Source organism: Dipteris shenzhenensis, chromosome 27, assembly GCF_047967505.1.
Source record: "Dipteris shenzhenensis isolate YYH24624 ecotype China chromosome 27, Dip_SZ_1.0, whole genome shotgun sequence".
NCBI classification, from domain to species: domain Eukaryota; kingdom Viridiplantae; phylum Streptophyta; class Polypodiopsida; order Gleicheniales; family Dipteridaceae; genus Dipteris; species Dipteris shenzhenensis.
This window is the reverse complement of record NC_141622.1, coordinates 39775107-39787606: the sequence shown is the minus strand read 5'-3', so window position 1 is coordinate 39787606 and position 12500 is coordinate 39775107. Positions and strand designations below refer to the sequence as shown.

The 12500-nt window shown below is 43.0% G+C and overlaps 1 pseudogene; it reads left to right on the top strand.

The window, feature by feature from the left end:
- The first annotated feature begins 432 nt into the window (after positions 1-432).
- On the top strand, positions 433-2231 carry LOC147884287 (arogenate dehydratase/prephenate dehydratase 6, chloroplastic pseudogene; annotated as a pseudogene).
- The last annotated feature ends 10269 nt before the right edge of the window (positions 2232-12500 follow it).

Below are 12500 nucleotides of genomic sequence, written 5' to 3'. Positions count from 1 at the left end.
GAGAGAGAGAGATTTTATGTGCATTAAGAGAGAGAGTGTGATATATATATATAGATAGAGAGAGAGAGAAGAGAGTGCATGTGTGTGTGAGTGGGCGGGGGGGAAGGGGTTGTGAGAATTCTTTGCCCCCATCAAAGTCACATGGCTCCTCATCCAGCTACAAGCCAAGATTTCGAAGGGGGTCTTGAAATCAAAGATGTTCTAAGATCCTACCTTGAGACCGAGCAGAGCGGGTCTGTGTGTGTCCCTATTTTAAACACGAGTATCATGGCCCTTTTATGACGAGCATTTTCGTGGCCAATTATCGCGATTCGCGTTTGTTTACAAATGCAATCGCATGGCACACGTTTTCCTCACGTGCGTTCCCATTAAACAAATGCAAAGGGTACGTCGAGTTTTATTTTAAAGATAAGTCCTAGCTGGGTCGAGTACTTACCATGTTCCAAGCGTACAAACCTCTCACGCACATTAGCAGAAGAGAGGAGAGCGGAGCAGAGGAGAGTACACTTCTCTCACGCACAAAGGCACATAGCAGAAGAGAGGAGAGCGGAGTAGAGGAGAGCACAAAGAGAGACAGGAAGCGAGAGAGAGAGAGAGAGAGAGAGCGCGCGCGCGCGCGCCAGAGAGCGAGCAGAGCAAGAGCAAGAGCGCCTCACAGTCCGATCTAGGCAGGAAAATCGAGGACAAGATCTCTGATTAGCTAGCGCGCAAGCGAGAGAGGGAGAGAAGGAGAAAGACAGAGAGAGAGCTAGCTAGAACGACAGAGCAGAGCCATGTCCTTCGCTGGCCTCCGCTCGTCCCTCGTCCTCGACCGCACCTCCTTGCCCACTCCCCCTCAGCTGTCCCGTTCCCCCTTGCCTATTCCACACACCTCTGCCCTTGCCATTCCAATTTGCATCGCCTCTTCTCTCAGCTCCAACCGGGAAGAAGAATCTTCATCTAGCGACAATGGTAGCGTGAGTACTGCAATGGAGCTCGTGGGTTACAAGGATGTGGCATGTCTTCCACGCCCGCTGTCGATCACCGATCTGGCGCATCCGCCGATGCATGGATCTGATTTGCGGGTTGCCTATCAAGGCGTCCCGGGGGCTTACAGCGAGGCTGCGGCGTCCAAAGCGTATCCCGACTGTGAGCCGATTCCCTGTGATCAATTCGAAGTGGCTTTCCAGTCTGTGCAGCTCTGGCTTGCAGATCGTGCCGTTCTACCGGTAGAGAACTCGCTGGGCGGAAGCATTCATCGAAATTACGACTTGCTTCTGCGTCACAGTTTGCACATAGTCGGCGAGGTGCAGCTCCCTGTTCATCACTGCCTGCTTGGAGTGCCGGGAGTTCAGAGAGAAGAGCTGAGGCGCGTGATCAGCCATCCACAGGCGCTGGCACAATGTGAGAACACGCTGACGCGCTTGGGTCTCAATGTTTCCCGTGAGGCCGTCGATGACACAGCGGGGGCTGCCCAGTTTGTGGCGGCGCAAGGGCTCACGGACACAGCTGCTATTGCCAGCTCGAGGGCAGCAGAAATCTACGGACTGGAGATTCTAGCAGATGGCATCCAAGACGACGGTAGCAATGTCACGCGCTTTGTGATGCTGGCGAGAGAGCCCATCATCCCCCGAATCGATCGGCCTTTCAAAACCAGCATTGTCTTCGCCCACGAGGAAGCCACGGGCGTCTTGTTCAAGGTGCTTTCGGCATTCGCTTTCCGAAACATCAATCTGACGAAGATCGAAAGCCGGCCACAGAGGAAGCGACCGCTGCGAGTAGTGGACGATAGCAGCAGCGGAACGGCCAAATACTTCGAGTACCTATTCTACGTCGATTTTGAAGCGTCCATGGCTGATCCCAGGGCGCAAAACGCGTTGGGTGAGCTGCAGGAGTTCGTGACGTTTCTGAGAGTACTGGGGAGCTACCCAATGGACATGACTCCATTGGGACCAGCTGCGCAATTCTTATCGGAGGAGGGATAGTCTGCGAGCAAAAGCTTATAAGTCCCAGATTTCTTTTGCAGCTGCAAGTAGAGCAGCTATTGCGAGATGCGTGCATTTTCAGCTATGGTGTGTAAGGTGAGCAAAGTTTACATTGTATTCACCCACCTTCCTTTCAAGTAATGTCTGTAATTCAGACATTTTAAGAAAATCTTCATCTTTTGGCGTTCTTTGAGATCGTTAATGACTTTCACCTATATCACATTGAACGAAATTTAGAACCTATTCACATGCTCACCTACAACTAGTAGCATGACACCTCTATGACTGGTTAGACAGCGGCTTCGCTAGGTCTCGAGGTTGGGATCCTTGGGTTCCTTTAAGTTCAAGTAATAAAATTTAGGTTTAATTTACAAATCTCAATATTTGAATGTTTTTTACAAATTTTAAAAATTGGGTCTTTAGCATTGCTTTTAGTTGGGAAATATATTTCGAAAACATTGCATCTCTCTCTCTCTCTCTCTCTCTCTCTCTCTCTCTCTCAAACAATTGTATGCTTGCAAATTTCAAAACAAATACAAATGAAGCCCTAACAATGCCTTTATATATTTGATACCAATATTCTCTCTCTATATATATGTGTGTGTATACACTCTCTCTCTCTCTCTCTCTCTCTCTCTCTCTCTCTCTCTCTCTCGTGTCAACAACGTGCAAGGAATCGGCTCTTTGTTCGGCATCTACATCATAGACGGGTTATGCTACTTTTGCATATTGAAAGGATGAATCGGCATAGGGACGCCCATGATAACTAGGCCCACGTGGCACCCCCAACACGAAATGTTAAAAGATTAATAAACATCTTATATATAATAGAAGTGTTGCTTTGCTTGCTAAGTATGTCTTCCTTTTGCTTTTCATAAAAGTTTTTGTTTACCTCTTTTTTCTTCTCTTTCATTTTCTCTTTTATTTTCTTTGTAGATTTTTGATCTTTAGAACAACAAAAAATTCTAAATTTGTATGATTGGACTTATTCTAGTCTTACAAAGGTATATATAACATCTTATATATAATAGAAAATCTCTCTCTCTCTCACTCTCGAACTCTCATTTATTATCTAAATAATCGGATGTGGCGATTTGAAAGAAGACAGGGTATGTCCTTTCGTGGTGCTGATACGAACGAGAGCAATAACATGAAAGGACCAGCCCAACAGGTGCCACCACGGAGAGACACATACGCGACTGCCTCTATATCACAAAGGGTTTACAACACGGCTTGTTCTTGGCATGGGCGTTTATTGTCATGACACCTGTAGGATGGTGCAAGCACAAGGGCGATACGAAAGGGATGGACACACACACACAGTGTGTGTGTGTGTGTGCCTCTATATATATATGTGTGTGTGTGTGTGTGTGTGTGTGTGTGTGTGTGTATTGGACCTAAACTAGCGTGGTAACATATTTCATGATGTTCCAACCACCAAGTTGGTTTAGGTGACCACTGACTTGCATTGTATCAAGAATGTGTATGATGTGCTCGTTCCACTACTTGCGTCCCGTTTGCTTTTTGCAGATGTCCTTATTTAGAGAAACTCTCGTATTCTCATGCTAAAACATCATCATTCAATCAATAATATCCGCACTTAGGGTGTCTCTCCTTTTCTTGCATTCTGTTGAAGCCCATAAACTTCTCCCATCATGATCTTGTATTGCTTCCACTCTATGTCCAATCACTGGAGCCATGTTGGTCCTTCTTATTGACAACATCTTTGACATTGTGCATCCAAGCCATTTCTCCTTTGTTTCAGAGGATACTAACATAGCTAATTTCACATTATTTGTAGCTATCTAATCTAAGTTATGCACCCCTTTTAGTTTCTGTAGGCCATTTCTTAGGTTAGGGAGCATCATCTATTAGGCATGCATCTCCTCGGGTGTTGGTAGGGTTGTCACTCTATGAATTTTAGGGTGCAGGCTAAAGGTCGTGAAGACTTAGGATTGGTATTCACTTGAATGGCTTGATGTTGCTGCCTCAAATGCTCCTTATAAATGTGAGACCATAGCTCGTGTTCTTTGCTTCGATGGCAATGATCGGACGTGTGCATCTACAATTGCTTCCTACTGCTTCTCTGCAAGGCTTATTCTTTGTTCTCATTGTTTCTCCCTCTGCAAACATTTAGCTTTCCTATCTTGCAGCCTTTGTTTGGTTCTCTTGCAAGCCATGGCAACCTGCATCTTGCCATTGATGCCATGGAGATGATCAATGCACCACCATCAGAATAGATACCAACTAGCTTGTGAGGTGAGCAAATAATAGAAGATGACCTACGTGAGTAAAGAAGATATTGCCAATCCAAAAAGAACGAGATCGCGTTAAGCTAACTCTGCACAAAGCAAGTTGCAAGGCGACATGAGGAGAATGTACTTTGAAGGGTTGTAAGAGGAGGATGCATTTTAATATTTGAAGATTCGCAAAGCAAGAGGTACAAAATATCTAAAGTGCATGAATTTTTCAGCCGCCATGGTTTCCCCCTACCAACGATACACGTCAGCAACATTGGACATACCGGTTGCCCTCAAGCAAGTGCAATGTGGCCCAAATTGCTTCAAATTACAAATAAGCCAAAGGGAATGGTATTGGGTTTGATGCTGTATATTATGAAATGCAATGATCTTTGACATGCTTCTGAGCCATATAGCAAGGAATTGCATGGAAAAAAAACCAATACAAAATTGTAAATAGACTTACTTTTATTAAAAGATCTTTACACATGCACAAATTACACATTTTCCAATTCTTCCATTCTAGGGTGAATCTAGATACCAAGATCACCTATCTATCAATGTTTTAAGACCACCATGCACTAGTCCCACTAGTTTGGCTTCTAGTTTTTCAATTGGTTTTGGTTTTCAACAAAATAAGAAAAAGTTATGGAGCGTGCCCTCGAATGGGTGTGCATAATTTAGCACAACATTGAAGGCTCCCCAAGGTTCTCAATTAGGTGTGTCTTTTGGTTGAGGAGAATCTCACCTAGTGTAATTTTGAATGATAACTTGGTTGCATGTATGTGTACATGCTTTGTTCTTGCATCTTCTCCATTGTTATTGTTTACAAGCAATGCAAAAGCAAGGTGTCTTTCTTAAATTAAGAGTTGTGCTATCTTAGTACCCCCACAAACACTATGCAAAGAGAAAGACCCAAGGATGCCCTTGTAGTCCCATGGTCATGGTATATTTGACAAACTTCACAACATCTAACGCACATTGCAATTTCTCTCCATCCAAATATAGTTGCTCATGTGTTAATCTACGTTTTGAAATAGCATCTGTTCCATCATGCTCACCTTTATCATGCATGGACCCCAAAAAATTCCATCTCATATTCAATCTTATTAGTCCTCCATATCTTGCACATAGTAAAATGGTTGTTTTACTTTGACTTGCGATGCTGTCTCCATTAAAAAACTCATGCTATTGTAATGGCAACACTCGCTAGTTCAACTATCCATGATGCAACATAAAACAATCATTAGCAAAAAAGGGGGTTTCAAAAAGCATCACCTTTACAAATCACCATGGAAGGTCCCGCCTCTCTTATAATCAAAATTTCAACTTCCAAAATTTGAATTCCTCTCCCTCCCTCCCTCCTCTCCCCTCCCTCCTCCCTCCCCTCCTCCTCCTCCTCCTCCTCCTCCTCCTCCTCCTCCTACTCCTACTCCTCCTCCTCCTCCCTCCTCCATCTTCCCTCATGCCTTCTCCTCCCTCCTGCAACCAGTAGCCACCTCCTCCTCCCTCTTGTCACATGCCTCCTCCTCCTCGTCCACCTACATGCTCCATTCCTACTCGTCCTTCCTTGTATTCATGCCTCCTACTTCTACCTCTTTCTCATGCCTATTCCTCCCTCTTGCTTCTATCACCTACTCCTCCTCCTACCTCCTTCCTACTCAAGTCTACTCCTCCTCCCAGTTTCTAACTTGCTTCTCCTCCTCTTGCTCATGCCAGCTACTATCCCTAATCCTCCCTCTTCCCTACTGCTCATGGTGGCTACTCATCCTCATCCCTCCTCTTAATTCCTCCCACATTAAGAACACAAGTTATGGCACTTGTATCCCTTATAACAATGCATTGCATGAGATATTTGATAATTTTTTATACCTTTAATAGGTAGTAGTTTGACATGTCAAAAGGCAAAGGCATCAAATTTTGCAAAAGTTGTTCATGTTATATCAAAGAACAAAAGGGATTGTGCTTGGAAGGCATCTGCAGGGAGTCGAGAAGTTGGACATGGGTTGCAAAGTAGAGTTAAACAAGGGAGCAATCTAAACGTTGTTCTAAATTTTATAAAGATGCACTTGAGTCGTCATGGGATTGTGTGCTTGTGTTTGGAAGGTGAGGGGTGGGAAGCTCATGCAGCAAACCATAGCTTAAAAGGGGCCTAAGAATTTAAAAAATAGGGCTTAAAGTACTTTTACAAACTCTATACATAGCATTTTCAAACCCTAAATTGAAGCAATCTATGGTAAGAGTTAAAAAGACTTACAAACCCATTAGAACTCGTATTAGGAATCCAGCTCAATATTCTTCCCCCAACTCCATGGCGTCCTTCGAATGCACTCCCACTGATCGAGAGAGTTCCCCTCAGTCATCCCATGGAACTCTTCTAGCATAATTAAGGTTAAATCATTATCAATCAAGGGACCTAAATAGTCCCGCGAGGGCTTTTGAAGACGTTAATCTCTCTCTCTCTCTCTCTCTCTCTCCAAACCTACTATTTTGTTTGCATCATCATCACATCAATTCCCTTTTGCAGATATTAATAAATATTTGGCTATCAAAAATGCTTGTGTAAGGTCTTATATATGAAGAGGCTTCTCTTGAGATTGATTGCTACTGCGCTATTTTAGCATGCCTCTCCATATCTAGATAAGCTTGGATCTCTAAAACTCTTCCTCTAACACCAAGGCTTGCAAATTTGAATATTTCTTGCCATGATATAATTGGCACCTCCAATTAATCTTCCAACATCCAAATAATTGGCCATGATGTAATAATTGGCACCTCCAAATAATCTTCCAACATCTGGTCTATCGTATCAATGTCTCCCTTTGTCCAAGAAGCCAGAATTGGCATTGCACGCTCCAAAGTGCATATTATGGTGAACAATTCCTCATCCCCTCAAAACCCTATGACGCAATCAATGTCTAAAGAATTAAATATTACATAGTTTCATCAATAATAACCCAAGAAAGAGTCAACACCAGAAACCCCTTCCACCATGACCTCTTCCCTTTTAGGCATGTGTTGCACGTCTATGGATTGGGTTGGCTGCTCTTCATGCTCAATTAATTACAAGGCCCACTCCTTTACATGTTCTGCTAGGACTAGCTTGGCTTTTGGTAACATATAATTATCTCCAATCCTATTAATTCCTCTACATTTGTTGTTTGTTTTCCTTTCTCAACCATCTTTGTTGAGCCCATGGGAACCGCATGTACAAGAAACGATGGAGAGGCATACATGGCCACCTTGGCCCCCAACTATTCGAAGCAAGCATACTTGAGGAGCTTTAATGACACAAGCCCTTAGAGTAGCTCTTGATTTGTGAAGAACCTCAGCATGTGTTTAAAGTAACTCCTAGAGCTCATCAGTCGTTAAAGGGTACATGAAGAATACATGGGATTCCTTGGCAATACCATGCCTGATAGCCAATTCACACAAAGCCGCTCCTTGTAGCTCGTACATCTATAAAAATAGTTTTGGAGCCCACAAATCTTAGCTCCACAAGGGGCATCAATGGACTAGCTTATCTGGAAAGCATGCCACATATTCAACTATAACCCAACCCCTACATAACCCCACCTCTTGATTTTAAAGATCAAGCCTCACGTTGTTCTTAAGGCCCAAGATCTCACTTCAAACGTGGAGGGCATCATAGCCTTTCCACATCTCCAAAAGTGGCATTTAGTTCCAACTCCAAAATCGAACAGCCATTGGATGAGAGTTTTAAAATGGAAGGCATTTTTGTGAGGTATATTTCCCCATAGCTTGAGAAAATGCTTTGCATACCTTTTGTCCAATTTTCCAAGTTAGGAGCTCTCTAAGCCAAATCATAAAATGCAGTAGTCTCTTCGGGATATAATTCTCAATTGGACCACATAAGAAAAGTGTTCAAAAGCCAAATCATGCTGCTATCATAGACTAGTTGGTGAATGATTAAGGATGCAATTTGGAACTTGTAAGCACTTGTCATCAACAAGATGACATCAATAGCATATCTTAGACTATTCGACTATTATTTAATGGAAATCATGTCCACATGTGGAATTGCTGCATGAAGAACCTTCTTATGAGGAGGAATCTATGGAATCCTATTGCTGGTGAGATGTTGGTGCCACATGAAAATTCACCTATAGATGAGAAAGTTCAATGTAACGGAAGGAAGCTATTGGGGCTTGTCACTAGTGTGATGTTGGTGCTAGATGAAAATGTATCTAGAGGGCAGAAGCTTTGATGAATGGCATGCAACGACCATTAACATTTTCAATGCATATTTGTACAAGGGAACACTTGATTGATGGAAAATGGATATGAGATGGAGGATACAACTTTTCCTGAAAGGATTCTTCGTAGACTACCCCCTTGTACAAAGGCATCCACAATCATTTTGATCTAAGCAAGGATCGATGCAAAGAACCTCGAAAAGACTATGTGCATGGTGTAGAGGTGTGTAGTATGCACCACAAGAAACTATATCATAATGCCCAACCTAGTGACAAATTGTCTAGGCAAAGGTAAAGAAAACGAACTCATTATCTAAGCAAAGGCAAATGATCTCAACCTAGTGAAGACTATGTGAGGAGCATTGGTATGCACCATGAAGGAAAGAAACCATATCATAATTCCCAACCTAGTCACTCATTGTCTAAGCAAAGACAAATGGGCTCAAAGTTAGCAACATCCTCAATGATCAATCCAATCCAAACAAAAAGACTAGCATGCTTTAATGGTGGTAAAATAGGCCACATATCAAAACATTGATGGAGCAAGCCTAAAGATGGGCAAGGTCATAAATGTAAGAAATAGTACTACACATCAACATAAATTCATGATGTGCTTTAGAAGGGTCAAATTAAGGTGACACCTCCCATGAAATGTCGTGCATTGGTAAGAGGGCCATATAGCCACAAAAGTCATGCAAATTGGTAAAGCAAAGCAATCTAATGATGGGCACAAGTCTATTTTCTACTAACAAGCCTGACAAAGACGTTTACAAAGTGGACTCTGTTGCATCACATTATATGCATTGTAGAAAAAGGGTGGTTCAAGAAGCTCATTCCAATTAGAAGTAATTGATATGTGCATCTTGGTAGTAACGATCCACTACCACTCAAAGGAATTGGTGACATTCCAATTTAGGTTCGAAATAGGCAAATTAAATCAATATGTGATTTTTTTTCCATTCCTAGTGTTGCAATGAAGTTTTTTCTAATGATGTAGCATGATTATCAAAAGATTCAAGCATATTTTGCCGAAGAAGACTTTTTTCTCACTAGCCAACTAGATAATTAGACACACATAAGAGATGATATTTTTAAGTTGCAATTGTATCACCGTGTCGTGTGCATGCATGATTGCACATATTGATCCCAATTTATGGCACCAACAATATTCCATCATGCGTTAGGGTCATGAGGTTGCTTGAAATCAAGAAAATAGTTAGTAGAGTCCCACAAATAAAAGAATTGATATGTAGCAAGGACCCTTTCATGCTTGATCACATCATGAACAATTTCCCAAGAAGGGGGGCCATGTATCCTTTGAAGTTGGTACATGGTGATATTAAAGCCAATATAACACATACACCGTCATTAGTGGGTAGTACATACTATGTTGTTTTTGTAGACAATGCCACTTGAAAGAAATTTATCTACTTCATGAAGAAAAGGTTTGAGTTGATTGACAAGACCTAAGAATTCAAGACCACTGCAAATTTTAACCAAATTGTTGGATCAAATGCCTTCAACTTTCAAATGGGGGAGAATACATCTCAAAGTCAAAGCCTATTCACTTGCTATATCTAACCTACCAGTCCCTCGCTTCTTAAAAGCGTTCAAGTTTCTGGATTGATAGCATTACCCCCCCCCCGGTCCAAAAGTTAAAAGAGGTAAGTTTAATGCCAAAAGTAAGAAATGCACTATTGTCCAATTACGTATCTTGTGCACTCCACTATCTCCCCTTCATAGTCCAACATATGCAACCATCACTCAATGTGTACGTAGTCATGAAATTCTCTAATGTGCTTGTTTTTGAAAACTTAAATCCGCATTTTAAAATATTTCTCTTTGTGCATTCCTCAATACTCCATTTTATTTTCCAACTTAATCTCATCTAGTTTTAACCTTGCCTTAGTGTTTGTTTTGTTCCTTGAAATGTTAATTCTTGTTGCAAGGCTAATGATGAAACCATCAATTGTTACTTGGTTGATGTTTCTTCTCTATTACAAAATGCCTTGCTTTTAATTAATTATAAAGCCTCTTATCAATCTCTAAAACCATTCTATCTTAACACATCATAGTAATGAATTTACTTCTTAAGGATTAGCATGTGTCATTTCGAATCAGCATGTATCATTAACAGATTATATTCAAATATGCAACATGTGTTCTATAGAATAATTTGTTTTGTTCTCTTTTGAAAGTCCTTTGAAAAAAATGTCTCTTAACATATATATGGTGTATAAAAAGGCATCACAAAAGTGCTGTGGCTCTCAAATGTGCCAAGGAACCTTTTAAATGTAAAAACGGGAGTTGTGTATCAAGTAGACCTTTGCAAGCTGCTGCATGCTAACTCTTCTAATTAGTAGTCCATCACACAAGTGATTCACATTACAAGCACTTTGAAAAATTAAGTGTTGGAAGGATGCGTTATGATGCATACATATACATACATACATGACAACATGCATGCATGGATGGATGGATGGATGTGTGTGTGTGTGTGTGTGTGTGTGTGTGTGTGTGTGCGCGTGTGCACATCTCTCTTTTCTTTCATTGGCTCTGTTTGTGGGCACTAAGGAGTCTATGGAAGGATCCTGCTGACCGTGCCTGTCTAAGTATCATTTCTCCCATGCTGCTCTACAGCAATCATTCTTTGACTGCCTACATGCACATGATCTGGATTATCCTGCTCTTTTGTCCTATAATGAGATTTTTTGATACTTGTCCCCTCTTTTTTGGGGGGCAGTTTAACAGTTTCTTGTAATATAATACAAATGGATTTCACAACAAAAAAAGTGTATCTCTCTCTCTCTCTCTCTCTCTCTCTCTCTCTCTCTCTCTCTCCATATATATTTTGTCATGGGCATCTGCAGCCCATAGCATGGGCTCTCCTGGCAGCTCTGTAGCTCACTGAATCCCACATCAGCAGCAGGACAGCAGAGCAGCTGTACAGCAAGATGCAGCAGTGCAAGAGTCCGTACAGCAGCTATACGGGCTGTACAGCAGCCTGGAGACAGGCTAGAGCAGGTAGGAGCAAAACAATTGTCCAGATGCTGTATGGACATGTCAGGGCAATCTGTGCAGTCAGGACAGTATGCGCAGGGTCACCAGCCTGACAGACCAAGTCCGGTCAGTCTATGGCAGTCTGGAAGCCACAGACTGAGTTGGCCCAGCAGCAACCCTATGCCTATATAAAGCATTTCCAGCCAATTTCAGCATCACCTGCAACAGTAGTAGAAGCCTCATCAGTCCCATCAGTAGTTAGTGTTAGAAAATAGGAGGGAATGAATCACTCAATCCTCCACCCAAGATCTCTCCAACTCTCACACACTCAACTCAGATAGATGATCACAGATGCAACAAACACACACTCAGAAATATAGACGGAGAGAGAGAGTATATTCATCCACCGGATGGTGGGCAGAAAATGGCTCCAAGGGAGCAATATGATGAACTGTCTCTCAGAAACTGCTCCAGATCTGAGTGCAGAACACAGCCTTGGAGAGGGGCTTTCAGTTTCGCACTGGATGCTGGGCTGAATGGAGAAGTGGGCCTTTTATAGGCACTGCCCAGGCCCCTTCAGATGACCGACCAGCAGGGTCGGTACCCTGTCTGGTGGCCGACCACGTGGGCCCCATTAAACCGCCCAGGGTTGGCCCTGGTCGGTGGCCCTGGTTGGGCCGACTTGGCCTGCCACAGGCCCCTATATAAGGGTGCCCTGTGCAGCCAATCTGCGCTGCTGCAGGAGCCTCCACATGAGGCCTAAAGCCCCTATATACCTGCTGTTGCAGGCAGTGACCAGCCCGTGTGCTGGTCACCTGTTTCTGCCATGCTGTCCTCCCTCTGTTTCTGGCCTGAGTCTCTCTCCCAGCCCTCCTACCTCTCACTGCCCCTTGTCCCCTCAAATCGGGGGCTCACAGGTGGGCACGGTGAGAATCTAACACCCCCCCTCAATGTCACAACTGTGGGCCAATCCCCATTTGTCTGATGAGGTGCTCCTTCTGTTCTCGAGGGAGTGCCTTCGTGAAGAGGTCGGACAAGTTGTCGGCGGTCGGGCAGTACATGAGCTCGATCACGTCGTC